Genomic DNA, 16,871 nt, shown 5'->3' with positions numbered 1-16,871 from the left:
CGGGATTGGAAGCCCAGCTTGGGATACCCTAGAGGCGGCACGGTTGGGGCAGACGGAAGACTTTTCTTTTAAAAACTGATTTATTAAACAGCGTGCAGTCACTGACATTTCTTAGTGAAAAATCTCGGTCGTTCTGAACAGGATGCCCAACTTGATTTCCTTCTGGCGAGTTCTCAGCATGTGTTCGGGCGGCCCAGAGCCACCCACGCTGTCGGGCGCAGGAAAGCGGGGTTGAGGCCGACTGGGCACCAGCACGCGTGACTGACTGCCCAGTTGTCTTCTCTCACCCCAGGACTCCCTTGGCAGGAAGGATTAGCTAACAGCTCGCTGGAGCTTCCTCGGAGCGGCCACGGACTGAAGGATCGACCCCAATGAATGATTAATGACCCGCCCGCTGGATTTCAACCTCGGGAAACCTGAGAACGCGAATTTCTCTGCACAATGCGCCGACGGTTATTTATCTGAGAAATATACCTGACTTGCATTCTTGGAATATTTCTGTCTGAAAGCGTAGTTGGAGATTTAAACTAAGCCCTGATATATTATTCATGGGTCATTTTAATGAAAAGCCAGTGATACAGACCCATAAGGTCAATTCATATATGCCAGGATGGACATTACCGAAGGGCCTTATCTATTATTGAGCACCCACTTCGGGTTTCCTATCTCAATAATGAAAAGCATATTCAACGCAGGTAGACTTTTCAGAGTACTTAAGAACAAGACAGCTGTAAAACATTCATATGGACAATATGGTGAAACCACTGTGTGTGTGTTGTGGGAGAGAGAGAAAGGGGGAGAGAGGGAAAGGGGAGTGATAGGAAACCATTCAGGGTTAAACACTGCTGCTCATAGCCCAAAACTCTATGGGTTCTGGTTTAACTGAAGTGGGGGTGGCAGATTGCCCAAAGAAATCGCGCATGGGGGCACAAAGGACAGTCACAGGGTCCTTCAGAAAAGCCCACTTGATTAAGGACATCATCACTTCATTCTAGAGCCAGTGACTAGAATGATGGGCAGAAGATGCTGAACCTGTGCCTTCTGCAGGTGATGCCCTTGGGTCTGTAACAAAGCTATGGGGATTGTAGAAAGATGAGTGCTTCCGAGATGCGGTTAGGAAGTCATGGGTCACACAGTCCATGCCTAGGTGACAGGAATGTCTCAAAGCAGAGCCCGGCCTTGTTTCTCTGCCTTATTTCCCCCTTCTGAGAAGTCAGTTGCAAGAGCTGCTGCAGAAGCAAACTCAACTCTTTCCCCATTTTCTCTCTCTCTCTCTCTCTCTCTCTCTCTCTCTCTCTCTCTCTCTCTCTTTCTCTCTCTCTTTCTCTCTCTCTCTCTTTGTCTCTCTCTGCTTCTCTCCACTCCTGAAGCCAGGAAGGACCAGGGGCTCAGTTCTGGGAGCTAAAGATCAGCTACTCGTCTTTTCTACTTCCTCCAAGCTTCCCAAGCTCACCTGAGTTGGAACAATTACCTCTGTTCCTCTGGTGAGCTGGCGATCACACCCTCGTCCAGGGCTAACCCAGGAAGGCCAAGACATCTGCTGGATCTGTACTCAACCTTAGCTTTGAGGAAAATAAGACACCCCTCTTCTGGAATCAAGAGCCCAGGAAACTTGGGGGCATTCTTTCTAGTGGTTGTGGGCAATAAGTTTGACAAACCAAACCTCAACTTTCCACTATTTCATTCTAAAGATTTCATTCTAAGTGAAAATGAGCTTAGAACAGAATCCTTACTGGTAGGTATGTACAGGAGGGTGGATGCCAATAAACTTTAACTAGCTATGTTAGGGGGTCTTATAAAAAGACCTACAAACGCTCAACAGTGATCTGAGAAGTGCACAGCGCGCCAGCTGCCAAGGCTCCTCGCTCTGGGTCACCGCACCACCCAGAAGCCAGCTAGTTGTCCCCACAGTCCCGGCTGCCTGGCCTGCTTTCACATCAGCCACAAGCACCCTGTTGCCACCGTCTTGCCCGCGTTCAGCACAAATCTTACTGAACTCTCGGAGTTCCCAGATCCCATCCCAAAGAGAGCTCAAACTGGCACGCTATGGTCTAGGATTTCTACCAGAACCACTGCAATCACCTGGAGCCTCTGCTGGGGACATTCTGGCCCTCCACTTACTGGCCAGAGTCCGTGGAGGTCCCAGGGACAGGAGTGGACAGTGTGCATAGCGCAGTTCCCTGCTAACCTACAGAGCAGGGCAGGGGGAAAACACCAAGGCTCCTCCAAGAATTACCGCTGCCTTTCAGGAAATGGAAGAGCAACCCTAAAGGTTGACAGCTCCACCACTCAAAGAGGCATCAGGCTGTGTGTGTGTGTGTGTGTGTGTGTGTGTGTGTGTCTGTGTGTGTGTGTGTGTGTGTCTGTGTGTGCAGGTGCCTCTGCTCTGGCCCCATGACCTGGATCTCATCCTTCCAATCCCTTCCACCCAGACTTCCTGGCCAGGTTCATCCTCCCTCACACCTGCGTCCTGTGCACAGAAAAACTGTGGGTGGATTTTCCTCATCAATCCCTACAAGGATATTATACTTAACCTGTATCTGCACATCCAAGATTCCCATAGGCAAAGATGACAGCTCCCTACAACTTTCCTCTGTTTGCAAGCAGGGCATCAGTTACCCCAGAGGCCAGAGCTGTGAAAACCAGAGTGTCCTGGGCAGTCTTCTGTGCGTGCAGCTGGGACTGAGCACAGGACAAGAGGTAGTGGGATAGGGTAAGCAAGCCAGAACCAGGCAAGTAAGCGTTGTGAGACAGCCCCAGCCCACACAGCAAGCCTGGCACCTGGAATACAGCGCAGGCCCTCTCAGAGGGTAGACTTTCCTGGGGTTAGCTATATTGTGCCATCAAAAGGCAAGGGTTGCTCCTCTTCTGTTGATTTCAGCAGACAGAAACCCAGGGGTTTCCAAAATGTTTTCTCAGGGACAGCTACTGGAAACCTGGCCCCACACTTCTCTGTGACTCCCTTCTCCTTGACCACCGCCCTTCTGCTGTGTACAGATATGAATGTGTCCTGCCTTTTGCTAACCAGGTGGCTGGTAAGCACACGGTGATGGCTAATCTCATAAAAAAGTTTTAACAGGCTTTTACGCAATGAATGTTTGTGTCAGCTCCAGATTCCTGTGTTGAAAGCCTAGTCATCGATGGGACCCGTATTTGGAGTTGAGGCTTTGGGAGCTAATTAGGTCATGAGGGTGGAGTCCTCATGAAGGAATTAGTGTCTTTAAAGGAGACAGAAAAGACCTTGCTTTTCACCATCATGCCCTGCCCCAGTGTGAGGAAATAGGAAACAAGGCCCTCCTTAGAACCTAGCCATGCCAGCATCGCACTGTTACATTTCCCAGAACCCGGAGGACTGCATGTGTGTTTTTAAGTCACCATGATATGGGAGTCTTGTTCCAGCAGCACAAATAAGGAAGCACAGATGCATTGTGGGAGGAGTCAAGCGCTGACCTGTTGGGGCCCTCAGTTCATGCTCCTGCCAAGACCCTCAATGTCCTCCAGGCCTGGCTTCTCCCCAGCCAAGTTGGCAGCAACTGCAGCAGCAAATAGCCTGTGGCAGAAGGAGCAGGCTGAGCAGGTTGGGAAGGGCGGGAAGGGCCGGCCGTGGGAGAAGAGTGCACATGCAGGGAAGTGGATGATGGGGTCAGCAACCCCGCGGGTGCTGGGCTTCCCCATGGACCATGGCTTTCTTCTGAGGAGGATGCTCTTTAGAAATGTCCAAACACTTCCCAAACACTGGTCTCCTCTACATCCATGCAATCAAAGAACAAAGGAATCTTACTCCACAACAAAGTTTTTAGTGCCATGAGTTGATTTATCGAAATCGGATTTCCCTTCCCTTCTACCCTTCCAGTTTAACTCCTGTGCCTTCCAATTAATCTGGCAGCCATTTAGCGGTTACCTTGTCCATCCATGCACTGAACCCCTATGTGCTACTGACCCACAATTATCTCAGCACACAAAACCTAATTGCAAGAAAATGAGAACTCTTAAAGTACTAAGCTTCTCTGTGCTCATTACACATGGGTACAAACTCATGGCTTAAGATCCTGCCACTTGCCATCCCCTCAAAGACAGCCACTCTGGCCTTCTTTACAGGTTCTTGTAGCAGATATACTCTGTACCTAGTGATGTCAAAAAAGGATATTCTAAGCATTTGTGGGGGAGGGCAGCACTTCCACATCCAATTTCCCATCAGAAGTGCATGAGTGGGAGATGAGAGATTTTTCCTTCATCTTTGAAGAAAAAGAGAAATGAAGAATTAGAAAAACTTCTATTTGGATCATTCTCGCATTCTGGATGCTTGGTTTGAATCCAGAGAGACAGGTCAAAAGCAAACGGGCACTCATTCATGAAGAATGGGGTCGGGGGAGTGGGAGAAAGGAGGATGATATCTTTTTCTAGGACATCTTTCTTGTGCCAAATGGGGAAGACTGGGAAGAACAGAAGTGAGATCAAGCCTGGCACCAGTGATAAACAGAAAGTTTCTATAACCATGATGCATGCGCCTGCTCTCTGTTCACCAACCCATTCAAAGGCCATTTAGTCCAAGAGTAATTGAATGAAAGCTGACCTTTCCGTCTAAGTCTGAGAGCCTGTTAACACAGACGATGTCTCATTTTTTCCCCATAGAAAGGTGCTTATTTTTCTTCAGTGTTAAGAGGAAAGAGAACAGAAAGTGGAGATGCAGCTGTTAGGCCAGGAAGTACACGACACTTAAAAGATGCTTTCAACAATAGCAAGTGGATGATTGCTTTGGTCGAAGCTACTTTTTTCTCCAAAGAAATTTTAGCGATCACAGCCTGGAGAAATAGTCTCTGCTTAGTTTTTTTTTCTGAGAAACAAAAAACTTTTTGCTTAACCCAAAACTGTTTAAAACTTGGGGAAGGTGGGGATGATAACAGCATTCTCTTCCTGTGACCTTTAAAAAAAGAATATTTGTGAATACCATTTTTCTTTCTTACAATCTGTTTATTCTGTAAGTTGCAAATAGCTAGCTCAAGAATTCTGGGCCATGCACCCATTGATATTGTAGTATGAAAGCATTTACTAATCATAACATATAACAATTAGAATTAAATTACCTACCTGCCCCTAGTCTAGCTCCCATTGAAGGTACACAAAATGAACTTAAAAATGCAGTGGAAGGCCGTATCATTGGAGGCTTATTTTGAAAAATGTGACCATATATACATAATATGAAAATCGTGTTGATTAATCATATGACTTCTTTTAAAGCCACCCCTTGTAATACTTTCTTTTCTTCTAAATGGAAAGCACACACACACACACACACACACACACACACACACACACACACACAGAAAAACAGTAAGAGAGAGAGAGAGGTCTTCCATCTGCTGGTTCACTCCCTAAATGCCTGAAATAGGACCCAGTGCAATGGCTCATTGTTCAAATTCTCACTTTGCAAACACCGGGATTCTTATGAGTGTTGGTTTGTGTTCTGGCAGCCCGTCTTCCCATCCAGTTCCCTGCTTGTAGCCTGGGAAAGCAGTAGAGGATGGCCCAAGGCTTTGGAACCCTGTACCCATGTGGGAGACTCAGAAAAAGCACCTGACTACTGGCTTCTGATCAGCTTAGCTCCCACCTTTGTGGACATTTGGGGAGTGAACCAACAGATGAAAGATATTTCTCCCAGTCTCTCCTCTCTGTAAATCTGATCTGCCTTTCCAATAAAAATAAATATTTTTTAAATGCCTGAAATAGCAGGATGTATAAAACTGAAACTTGGAGGCTAGAGTTTGATCTAGGGCTTCCACATAGTGGCAGGGTCTCAAGTGCCCTGGCCATCATGTGCCTTTTCCAGGGTTTGTATTACCAGGAAGCTGAAATTGGAAGCCATCATGACTCCAACCTATGCTCCAAAATAGGATGTATATGTGCCAAACCACATTTTAACTGCTGTACCAATCATCTACCTCCATGGCTTCCTATATTTGTTTCCATTCCAATAACTGATCCAGATCAGAGCATTCTGAGGATCCCAGTGTAGCTCCTGAAAAAGAAAAAGAGTGACTACTATATAGTCGCAGATTTAACAAAAAAGAAAAGAAAAAGGAATATGTCCGTACAAACGATCCTGTCCTCTGCCCTGTCTGGGAAGCTGCTGTATGATCCTCAGGGGAGGGGTCGAAGAGCCACTGTGTTATACACTCGTGACTCTCTTGGTTGTGAAGGGAGCTCTTTCTTGCTGAAAACCAGAAGGACACACAGTTAAACATACAGTTACTTCATTTTTTCTTTCCTGTTTTACTTTCCTTATAGGTTTAGTGAGTATTATTTGTAATAAACTAAAATCTCCAAAGTCAATGTTCTTCCAGTACATACTAACTATATGATAATGTAAATCATCAATGAGGATCCTTAAAAGGAATGGGTTGAAAAGATGGCTTAATCGTTGTTGAAATTTCTCTCCAAAATGAGTGAGAACTTGGGGAAGGCAATGTGCCACAGGAGTTAATCCACTACTCACTCAAATCCCACGTAGTCCACCTCTACTTCTAAAAAGTGAGACTGCTAACTTTTAAAACTATGTTGTAATGCTGGGTGACTTGTCTGCCGCTCCCTCTGTTAGGGGACTGAGGATTAGGGAGAGTATGTGTGCGCGTTGGGAAAACATGTGGATATGTTTTCAGCATTTGCATTACCATAGCTGTTAATTACAGTAATCATTTTCACAAATGAGCTTTGCTTTCTCCTGCAGATCCCTGACTTTTGGCAGGCTGCGCCAGGCAAACACCTGTTGTCTGGTTACAGAGAGAAACACCTGTCAGTGGGGCTGCTGAGTGTGAACACAGGAGCTGTCAGGGAGGGTCTTGGGAACCTTTACTACTGTCAGAAGAAAGGGAAGAGCACCTGTTTCAGGTCCAGGAGGACCAAATGACAGCTTATTGACTTGTGACAGAAGAGGTCGATGAATCCACTCCCCTTACCTCTGTCTGCTCCAGAGGAATACAGCCTGGGGCCACAACATCTGTTGATGAGTGAATGGATGTGGTCAGATTTGAGGAAAATCTGCTTTCTAAAGGAGACCAGCATTGTTTAGCATCTATGAGAGGCATCAAACTCAGGATGACTTTTGTGGGTAAACATCCACCTAATAAGAATGTGAGGAGAAATAAGAAGAAGCAGAGGGAACAGGGGATTGCTGCTGTTAAAAAGCAGCACAAGGAAGAATTGCTTTTTGCAGATGATCATTTCTCTTACAAAGTGACCATTTTGGGCACACTGAGAATATTTGGGCTGCTTCTACATGTCAAGACTGGTCAATCCAATTTAATAGACATCACTGGAAAAGTCAGTACCAATTCCTGAAGCGATCAATATTTCCTTGACAGCTCAGATATTTGGGGATGGCTTATACCCATGCAGAGAGAAAGGGCAGAAATTGAGGGAAAGGGCTTGTGAAAGAGAAAAGAGGGAGTGGAAAGTTTGTATCTTCTCAAAGGTGAATTTTGGCACACAAATTGGTCATTATTTTTAAGGTTCTATTTACTTGAAAGCCAAACAAGGAGAAAGACACAGGGTGAGAGAGAGCATGCGCACGTCTGTCCACGGTTCACTCCTCAAACGGCTGCAATGACCAGGTCTCGACTACGCTGAAGCCAGGAACCAAGATCCTCTTCTAGGACTCCCACATAGGTGGCAGGGGCCCAGACACTTAGGCCATTCTTGACTGCTTTTCCCAGACACATTAGCAGGATCAGAAGTGAACAGCTGGAATACAAACTGGCACTCATACAGGACGCTGGTCTGGCAGGTGGAGGTATTACTCTCTATGCCACAATACCGGCCTCCCTTTTGGGTTGAAGTCCATCCTTGCTCAGGAAAATGTCATGCCTCTTCCTGGGGAAAATCACCCACAAGGCAGGGGCTGATGGAGGTGGAGCCATTTGAGCCTTTGTATCAGCTTCTCTTTCCACTCATACCCCTCGCTCTGCATTCTGGACAGAGCTCCCAGCCTGGAACCTCCAGGGGGATGTTACTTCTCTCTTCCACATGACTGTCTCTCAGAACACCACTCTCCTTCCCTTGCATTACGCATCCTCCTGGATGCTGCATGCTCTTGGCATTAAATACAAACAATAAAATGGAGGTGGATAAGAAGAATTACAGGCCCTTGGGTGGGCTGACAGGAGAAATCATTAAGACAGCTTGAAATCTTTGATTCACCCTTGATTTTTCTTTCTCCTGCAAGCCCTACACACAGTCCATCTGGCACTCCATTTGACTCCATCTCACAAACACATTCAGAATCCACCTTCTTACCATTTCAACACTGCCACGATCCAGGCTGAAGCCCCAACCCCCTCACTCACAGAGCTAAAGGCAATCACAGATCTACCTGCCTTTGGCCTTGGATGCTTTACAATTTATTTGCAACACTGCAAAATAATATTTTTAAAGAGGAAAGTAAGTTTATGCCTCTCCTCTTCTTGAAGCTGTAAGTCACTTCTCAGAGCATTCAGAATAAAAGCTAATGTCCTTTCAATGACCTTCACACCCCTTCCCTACCCCAAGCTCATGCTTTTCATGGCATTCTGGCTTCCTTACAGTTTTGCAGCTGAGCAGTCATTGTCTCACCTTCACACAATCCCTAAGGTCACTTCCTCCACCATCATCCTTATGCAACCAATCCCTTCCCCTCTCCTTCAAATCTTTGCTCACATCTTTTCAAATGTCTCCTGAGCACTCTATTAAAAACTGCACTCTCACCTTAAAATCCAGACTCCTTTTGTCCCCCCTCCCTTTTTTTTTCTTTTCTGCAGCGATTACTTTTTAATAAGCACTCATAGAGCTCTCACCCCCAGCCAGGCGTTCTGGCTAGGTGTTAACTCCTCTGAGGAACAGTCACTGTTCTTCTGTCTACTTTCAGTCATTAAAAACTGGGGCACAGGGAGGAGAAGGAACTTTCCCAAGTAACAGATTTGGGCAGCGATGGAGCTAAGGCTGGGACTCAGAGACCCTGGCTCCAGGAGCAAGGCTCTTGCAACTCTGCTTTGTGGCGTACTTACCTAGTCATCTGTGTACATGTGTCTCTGTTTATTTATTGCTTATTTCACTCTTCGTGCACATGTCCAAGAGGGAGGAATAGTTGTGCTATTTGCAAATATTACTTAGGATAAGGCATGGCCTAATTCTCATGCCCAGTAAATGTTTGTTAAAAGAAGAAATGAACTCAGCAATTGCTCCCCAATCTGAGACATGGTTTGCTCAAATCACTGAGAAAATGTGTGCTGACCAGGCAGCCCTGCGTATGCCCTGTGAGGCTGCAGGTGGAGGGCAACATGGAGACACCGCATTCCAATCACACATTGTATTTCCTCTTGTAAGGTTTGAATGGATGAAACTCTTCCTGAGATGCTGCTTCTGCTGCTTTTGTTTCCTTAACACCTCCACCCACCCTTCTCCGCCCCCTAAGTGTCTGACATAAATGTGAGAGAATCAAAGAGAGGAAAGGAGAATGCTTCCCCTTGCTCTGATGCACACACACACTTAAACTTTCTTTTATTTTTCTTTATTGTTTTAGTTTCATAGTTGATTAGCACATAAAGGCTCAAGGGCTACAGGAAAGTGGTAAGACCATTGTTTCTTTCTCTCTTTCTTTTTTTCTGTATCTGGAATAAAGAGGGAGACAAAGGGAGAAGCCCCACCTAGCCACCCACCACATCCCAGGGTCCCCGATGCAGGACATGCTCTGAGGGCACTGCTCAAGTGGTTTAGATAGTTCAATAGTTCTGAATTGCTTCCAGTCTCGCCATTCCAAGCATTATAAAATCTCTCCAGAATCCATGGCTAACATAGTCCACCTTAGAGTCTCCACTTGCCCAGATTTTCACTGCCAACACATGGCTCTGGTAGTTGATTGATTTGTTCTGTTCTCTGTCCTCTGTTATGGTACTAGGTGTCCTCAGCATGTTCCAATGAACTGCCATATCCTCCGTGTGCACCTGCATATGCATTCCACTGCTCTCTCTGAGTCTCTAAAGAGGATCGTCCTTGACACTTGCACTCCATGGTCAGACCGTTGAACTTGCAATTCTTTTCATGGTTGGGGTTCTGAGTCCAGCAGTTCAGTTGGAGGGATCTCCAAAGAAACTTTGTCTGAGGTGATCCCAGACCTGATTCTTATGTGTGCATACCAGTACAGGGTCTGGCACAGTCTATCGCCCCTGTCAGCTTATGCATATGCTGGTGGTTGCAATTGTGGGGCCAGCCCTGTCTTCCCCATGAATCAATGGGTGTTGCAGTCCAGCCTGAATCTGCCCACTATACACTCGGTCCTCACACAAACCAGTGGGACCTGCAGCCTAGTCAGAGCAACTCGCAATAACCACCAACAGTCCCCCTCCTGCCCTGATTCCTGCTTGCCAGTATGTACAGAAGACTAGTCCAGTCTGTCCCACATCCCATTCAGCTCTCATACATGTCTAGGGGCATTGAAGCCTAGTTCAAACCAACCAGCCCCACTATCGAGTCTACACACATGCTGGCGGTTGCCATTTTGTCTGGCCACATCTTATTTTCATGCTCTCCAGTGGGAGTGGTAGCCCAAGAGGGAGGTACCTGCTATTTCCCTACTTGGCCACTCCCACACACGGATGATGCACTCTCCAGGTAGTTCTGCAGTTTAACTAAACAGAATTAGCTCCCAGTGCCAGCCTCTGCAGGCTGATGATATGGCAAAGCCCAACCAACCCTCACCCATTCTGATTTTTGCTTGCACCAGTAGGAACAGTCAGCGTAGCCTGGCTTTCCCCTGATCTAGCTCAAATGAGGCCCACAGGTGTTGTAGCCCTGCCTGGTCTGGTCTGCCCCCATTCCAATTCATGCTCTCCAGTGGGAGTGCTTGTCCAACATTCCCTTACCAGCTTTGCCCCCTACCCGCCTGGTTTTCAAGTGTGCTGGTTGGGTGCTGTGGCCCAGTCTGGCATGGCCTGCTTCACCTTGGCATTTGCCAGTGGGTGTTGCAGCTTGGCCTGTCCTGGCCCACCCCCGATTTCAGCTGATGCTGATGGGGGCTACAGCCTAGCCTAGCCCTGCAGGCACACAGTCCCAGCCATAATGTGTACTAGCACATGTTATGACCGAACCTGGCCAGACCCACACTCTGTTCTGGTGCTTGTATTCACCAGAGGGTGATGTGAACTGGTTCAGCCCGATCCACACCTGACCTACACCAAATGTATGCCAGTGGATACCTTTCCCTTGTCTGGGCTGAGCTGCTCCCTATCATGGTTCCTGCGCTCACCTGCAGGAACTGTATCCTGACAGAGGACTTGCCCAAGCTCCTCCATCAGAACCCCTCCCAATGCCAGATCTCGTGCATACTGGTGGATCCATGGGTCAGCCCTATTTAGTCCACCTCCTGTCCTGTCAGGAACAGTGGCCTTTCCTACAGGTATTTCAGCAGCTGAAGGACATTGCAGTGAACATGGGCAGATTCACGAAAGGATGAGATTTATCTGCTTTAGTGAAGGGCAGTGGATTGAAGAAGCCAGCTTTCTGTTCAATTGTCCTCTTCAAGTAACATTCCTTCTGGATGCAGGAACTCTAGGAAGGCAATGATGATCACATAGGGTTTTTCCTCTCAATCAAAGGTCTGAGGAAGTGCTGTAGTCAGCAGGGTGATGGGTCTATGGCAACAACCTGCCCATTCTTTACAAAACAGGGATTTTGCTTCAGGTTTCCAGGTCCAAAACCCTCTGTAAGAATCAGCCTATTGCCATAGTAGTTAAAGCTTTGCTTCTTAAAATTAAACAAATCACCTCAACATTGATTCAACTGACTAACCATACAGTGGCTACAATTGCTAGGGAAAAAAAATCACTTGCAACAAACTCTACCCCATTTTCATTCTCAACTCATCCATTAATAAATCCAAAATAACTCAACTTCAAGGGTTTTCCTCTGATGGGATGGTGTGGCCAAGCAGGTTAAGATGCCACTTGCCACAATGGCATCCCATATTTGAACACAAGTTTGAGCCTTTTTTGTTCTACTCTTCATTCAACTTCCTGCTACCTAACTAGGAATGGTCCAAGTCCTTGGGTATGTGCCTTCCAGGTGGTGAACTTAAAGGTTCCAGCTCCTGGTTTCTGTACAGCCCAGACATGACTGTGTCTTCCTCACTCCCAGTCAATCTTTCACATAAATAAATAAATAAATCTTTTTAAAACACTTTTTTTCTCAAGACCAGCTTCATGGTTCAGTGGTAATATCACAGATGGGTGCCAGTTTATGTCTTGGTTGCTCTACTTCTCATCCAACTCCTTACTAAAGTACCTGGGGAAGTAGCAGAAAATTATTGGAGTACTTGGGGCCCTGCCACACATAGGGAGACCTGATTGGAGTTACAGGGTCTATGCTCTGGCCTGGCTCAGCCCTGGCATTGGGGTCATTTGGGAAGTGAACCAACAGATTATTCACTCCCAAAATGGCAGCAATAGGGAGGTCTGGGATAAACAGACATCAGGAGATATCAACTTCATCTGGTTTCCCTGTGGGGAGTAGGAGCTCACTTACTTTGGTCTTCTTCCTTTGCCATGGTAGGTGTATTAGCCTCAAACCTGATGGTCAGCAGATCAAGAACTCTAGTAGTGGCACATTAGGAGCCATTTTTTGCAGGGTGGAAAAGAATTTAAGACTGAAGGAACAACAGGAAGCTGTGCATGCACTGAGTTCAGTGAGTTTTCACTCAGTGGACTGCACTGGTCTCACAGGAAAATAATACCAACTATGGCATCGAACAGATCAAAATAGGTCTGAGTGGCCCTCAGACCTAACAGCCAACAGGTTCTGGCAAGATTACCACCAACAGCAATTTGGCTATATAGAACACCTGGTGTCTCCCTAATCCTGGGACCTGCTCCAACCACAAGTGGGAGAAAGGTAGTACAAACAATGGTGCAGCCTCAGCATGGTACATGGGAGGTGGAGAGTGGTGAACCAGTACCTAGGGCTACAGAGACCATGGTGGAAATCTAATATAAGAACCCAGACCTGGAACTTGCTGGAGGAAATGGCACAACTGATTGCAAACAGAGAGCCATGTACCAACTGCAATAAGTAGAATCAAACTATAAACCTCTAGGTGACAAAGTTTATAAACCTGCCCCAAGGAGACGAATCTGCTAACCAGAAGCAGAATGACCAAGAGCAAAAGAAGACACAGAGGCACAATGAATATTACTGAAGACTCCCCTGCAAAGGGACAGAACCCTTTGCCAACCTCAGAGTTCACTGAGGAAGACATCGAGAAAATGGGGGATATAGAATTCAAAATACTTGTTATAAAACTTATTATCAGCAATAAAAAGAACATAAAGCAAGCATTCAAGGAATTCAAGGAATATGTCACAGTGGAAATGAATCAAATGAAAGCTGACATATCAGAAATGAAAAATACAGTGGAGCAAATTAAAAGTACAGAGGATAGTCTCCAAAATAGAATGAAGAAGGCAGAAGAAAGAATCTCAGAATTGGAAGATACTTCCTGTCACCAGGGAGAAACAAACAAAAAGCTGCTTCCAGCTTTTTTTTTTTTTACCTGCTCTAGTTCTGTTTCACACGTTTTCAGCGCCTAAAATTTGTTGCATTTATCTGTCCTGTCACAATAAAAGAATTATTTCATAACATGTATAAGGTAGAGTCTGTTTCTCTGTTGAAACACTCCTTGTCCATAGCTAATGAAAGCATTCACATTTGGATGCAAGTCAACAAATGCTCACGTGCTCTTTCCTTTCCTCAGCCCTATGTCTTCAATTCTGTGAAAGTTTAAGAAATGCCATTTATTTTAGTGATAAAAATAGAAAGGATTTCCTTGGTCATAAACATCAGAGCTAATGGCATCCAACAGCACACAAAGAAATGACAGTCACTCAACTGAACAACAATGGTATACTCTTCTGTCTGTCCATTATCAGAGTGTTGACATCCAAGTACTTCCAAGTAGGGTAACCGTATATCCTCTAGTAACAAAGGCACCTGTCACATAGTGTCAGAGTAAAACTTTAGATGACATGCCACTTGTCATATCATGGTGTTACAAAACATTTTTTTGTCTGTGGATCTCCCCAGACTATCTATAAATGAAAGTCATATGAGAGAGTTCTTCTTGTATTAGAAATATGAAACAATTAGATAAATGGAAACAACAGCAAACACTCCATTCATAAGGGAGAGATTAGAGTTCCTGGAAAATATGCCTAATCCTGTGCACACTGACATGTCACTCATTGTTTTCAATATGAAGAAGCAGTGGACATGAGGCATCAACAGATTCTTCAGCTATATTTTTCTTTTTTTAAGATTTTTAAATTTTTTTTTCTTGAAAAATCAGATATACAGGAAGGAGGAGAGACAGAAAGGAAGATCTTCCACCTGTTGATTCTCCCCAGGCATCCACAATGATCAGAGTTGAGCTAATCCAAAACCAGGAGCCAGGAGCCCCTTGCGGGTTTTGCATGCGGGTGCAGGATCTCAAGGTTTTGGGCCACAAGCAGGGAGATGGATGGGATGCAGGGCAGCCAGGACATGAACTGGCATCCATATGGGATCCTGGCAGGTGCAAGGTTACCACTCCAGGCCCTGTATTTTTTCTTTTCATACATTTTTTTCTAAAATTTCATGTAATATAATTCATCCTTTTTGACACACTGACTTGAACTTTGGAACACGCAAAGCCATATACCTATTATCACAAACATGATCTTATTTTTATTTTACTTGGAATTAAGAAAAATGCAATATGTGCATGCATTTACAACTTAAATGGAAAAGTCAGGTATGACTCAGTATTTTGACTAGAAAACATGCAGAATGGGAGAAATTTGCAGGAGACACTATTGCCCTTCTGTCTACTGCAATGAATCCTCTACTTCCATTATTTCTTTACTAGTTTTTCTTGGAATTATTTTCTAGTATCTCATTTTCATCCCCAATATCTTCTGTGATTCATCCCTCAGCTCAAGCCTGACTAGGTATCTCCCTGATGTGTTTTCAGAGTATCTCCATCTCTACAGTTTGTACTGTACCATTTGTCTAAGATCTGCCTCTCACAGCCTAAGTCTACTAAGTCAGACATGTGATTGTTCCTTTTGGTCTCTCTAAAACTATGTCACTAACTGCACAAACTTTTTTCGGGTGCTTGGTTAAAAGGAGCCTAATACTTTCAATTAAATTCTTAATTATGCCACACTACACCAAATCTAATAATTAAATGAATGCCAGTGTATGCGATTAAACACCACCAAAAGAATTCATAAATTTCGTGAAGTTAAACAGAGAACTATATCGGCCGAACTCATTTCTCAATCAACAAATGATTCCATGGAGAATAAGACTTGATAGTTAGCTACAGTTTATTCATAGTTTTCACTGAGCAATTAAACAAGACTGATCCACAAATGTGGCTCTGGGTTTAACAACTGGCAGGAAAGACAGCGCAGACACTACCAAGGTTGTCCAAGTTTGTCTTACGATAAGACCAGCAAACACAGAGTAAAAGGCATGCCACACAAGAGTTACAACTGTGTGTGACTGCTTATTCTTTCCATTGCTATCTGCTGCTATGTATAAAGAGTATTTGTTTATTTAGTCTCTTGAAGATTGACCAGGTGAGAGGGCCCAAAAAATCATATTTCTACTGCCTTTTATGCTTGTAGATTGGGGGAACGGGTGACATCAGTACTCAGGAATTCATCAGCTACAAGTTCATGCTACTCCACAACTCATTGTTCCCAAGTTCTCTTTCTTATGCCATTATCATATGGGCAGCAGCCTAGCTTCACCTACCATGGACTCCATTGAGTCTGGCTGTTTTGAGTATGTTAGTTATTACTGAATTGAATACCACTACTTAGTATGATGTTTGTAACTGAAAATTCATTCAGAAAACCTTTATTGCCTGAGCAAATAAATGAACAGATGTATTGGTTCTCATCCTGTCTGTGTCATCAATTAACCATGTAGCTGGGCAAGTTATTACCCTCCTCTTCCTCATGTGTTAATCTCTTCTCATGTATAAAATGTAAAACCCACAAAACAATTAAATAAAGTGATCAACAAGGCATTTTAAAGATATAGACAGAGGAGCTCAGCACTGTAGCCTAGTGGCTAAGGTCTTCCTCTTTGCACACACCAGGATCCCATATGGACACCAGTTCTCATTCCAGCTGCCCCGCTTCCCATCCAGCTCCCTGCTTGTGGCCTGGGAAAGCAGACAAGAACAGCCTTGGGACCCTGCACCCACGTGGGAGACCCAAAAGAAACTCCCAGCTCCTGGCTTCAGATTAGCGCAGCTCTGGCCATTGCAGTCACTTGATTTTTTAAAAAATCAAGACAGATGCCATAAATGTGGAATCAGCAAGAAGTCTCTTGTCAGGTTTACTCTTCATTTCAGGCTTTCTTGGCCACAATTTAAACTGTTTCAATTAAACCACATTGAATGACTTTGAATTGTGGCAATGCTGGGCATATGGTTTTGAGTATGGAACTTACACTTCCATTTTCTTGGGAGAATAATGAAGATATCTCTGACCTTTTTGGCAACAAGATTGAAATATATATATATATATATATATATATATATATATATATGTATGTATAGCTTGGTTTTTTTAAAACATTTATTTATTTTTATTGAAAAGTCAGATATACAGAGAGGAAGAGAGACAATTAGGAAGATCTTGCATCTGATGATTCACTCCCCAAGTGACCGCAATGGCCGGTGCTGCGCTGATCCAAAACCAGGAGCCAGAAACTTCCTCCTTCCTCTAGGTCTCCCTTGTGGGTGCAGGGTCCCAAGGCTTTGAGCCGTCCTTGACTGCTTTCCAGAGCACAAGCAGGGA

Source organism: Ochotona curzoniae, unplaced genomic scaffold, assembly GCF_017591425.1.
Source record: "Ochotona curzoniae isolate NIBS_2020 unplaced genomic scaffold, NIBS_Ocur_1.0 scaffold_4506, whole genome shotgun sequence".
NCBI classification, from domain to species: Eukaryota; Metazoa; Chordata; class Mammalia; order Lagomorpha; family Ochotonidae; genus Ochotona; species Ochotona curzoniae.
Note: the sequence above shows the minus strand (reverse complement) of the source record.